Consider the following 2,401-nt stretch of genomic DNA (forward strand, 5'->3'; position numbering starts at 1 on the left):
CGACAGTATATACATTCTTCTCAGCACCACATAGCATTTATTCTATAATTGACCACATCATCAGTAGAAAAACACTCCTCAGCAAATGAAAAATAACAGAAATCATAACAAGAGCAAACAAATTCGAAATCTAGTGGAAGACAAGAACTAAGATCAGAGCAGAACTGAAAGAGATAGACACACAAAAAATCCTTAAAAAAATCAATGAATCGAGGAGCTTGTTTTTTGAAAACATTAACAAAATAGGTATACCTCTAGCCAGACTAATAAAGAAGAAAAGAGAAAAGTATCAAATAGACACAATAAAAAACGATAAAGGGGATTTCACCACTGATTCCACAGAAATACAAACTACCATCAGAGAATATTATAAAAACCTCTATGCAAATAAACTAGACATTTTAGAAGAAATGGATACATTTCTGAACAAATGCACCCTCGCAAGACTAAACTAGGAAGAAGTCGAATTCCTGAATAGACCAATAACAAGTTCTGAAATTGAGGCAGTAATTAATAGCCTAACAACAACAACAAGAAAAAAAGAGAACCAGATGGATTTATGGCCGAATTCTATTAGAGGTACAAAGAGTAGCTGGTAACATTTCTTCTAAAACTATTCCAAACACTAGAAAAAGAGAGACTCTTTCCTAACTCATTTTATGAGGCCAGCATCATCCTGTTTGCAAAACCTGGCAGAGACACAACAAAAAAAGAAAATTTCAGGCCAATATCCCTGATGAACATTGATGTGAAAATTCTCAGTAAAATAATGGCAAACTGAATCCAGCAGCATATTAAAATCTTATCCACCACCATCAAGTTTGCTTAATCCCTGGATGCAAGGCTGGTTCGACGTACGCAAATCAATAAACTTAATCCATCACATAAACAGAATCAATGACAAAAACCAAATGATTATCTCAATTGATGCAGAAAAGGCCTTTGATAAAATTCAACGCTGCTTCATGCTAAGTACACTAGAAATTGATGGAATGTATCTCAAAATAATGAGCTATTTATGACAAACCCACAGCCAATATCATACTGAATGGGCAAAAGCTAGAAGCATTCTCCTTGAAAATGGCACAAGACAAGGATACCCTCTTTCACCACTCCTATTCAACATAGTATTGGAAGTTCTGGCCAGGGCAATCAGGCAAGAAAAAGAAACAAAGAGTATTCAATTAGGAAGAGAGGAAATCAAATTATTGCTGCTTGCAGATGACATGATTTTATATTTAGAATACCCCATTTTCTCAGCCCAAAAACTCCTTAAGCTGATAAGCAACTTCAGCAAAATCTCAGGATACAAAATCAGTGTGCAAACATCGCAAGCATTCCTATACAGTAAGAACAGACAAACAGAGAGCCAAATCATGAGTGAAATCCCATTCACAATTGTTACAAAGAGAATAAAATACCTAGGAATACAACTTATAAGGGATGTGAAGGATATCTTCAAGGAGAACTACAAACCATTGCTTAAGAAAATAAGAGAGGACACAAATGAATGAAAGAACATTCCATGCTCATGGATAGGAAGAATCAATATTGTAAAAATGGCCATAAGCCCAAAGTATTTCATAGATTCAATGCTATTCCCAATAAGCTACCATTGACTTTCTTCACAGAATTAGAAAAAACTACTCTAAATTTCATATGAAACCAAAAAGAGCCCATATAGCCAAGACAATCCTAAGCAAAGAGAATAACACTGAAGGCATCATGCTGCTTGACTTCAAACTATACTACAAGGTTACGGTAACCTAAACAGTATGGTACTGGTACCAAAACACACATATAGACCAATGGAACAGAACAGAGGCCTCAGAAATTATACCACACATCTACAACCATCTGATCTTTGACAAACCTGAAAAAAAACAAGCAATGGGGAAAACGTTCCTTATTTAATAAATGGTGTTTGGAAAAATGGCTAGCCATATGCAGAAAGCATAAACTGGGCCCCTTCGTTACACCTTATACAAAAATTAACTCAAGATGGATTAAAGATTTAACTATATGACCTAAAACCATAAAAACCCTAGAGGAAAACCTAGGCAATACCATTCAGGACATAGGCATGGGCAAAGACTTCATGACTAAAACACCAAAGGCAGTTGGCAACAAAAGTCAAAATTGACAGATGGTATCTAATTAAACTGAAGAGCTTCTGCACAGCAAAAGAAACTATCATCAGAGTGAACAGGCAACTACAGAATGGGAGAAAATTTTACAATCTATCCATCTGACAAAGACTCATATTCAGAATCTACGAAGAGCATAAACAAATTTACAAGAAGAAAAACCAAATAACCCCATCAAAAAAAAAGGGCAAAGGATATGAACAGACAGTTCTCAAAAGAAGACATTTATGTGGCCAACAAACATATGAAAAAAA

This window comes from Pan paniscus, chromosome 15 (genome assembly GCF_029289425.2).
Source record: "Pan paniscus chromosome 15, NHGRI_mPanPan1-v2.0_pri, whole genome shotgun sequence".
Classification (NCBI taxonomy): Eukaryota; Metazoa; Chordata; class Mammalia; order Primates; family Hominidae; genus Pan; species Pan paniscus.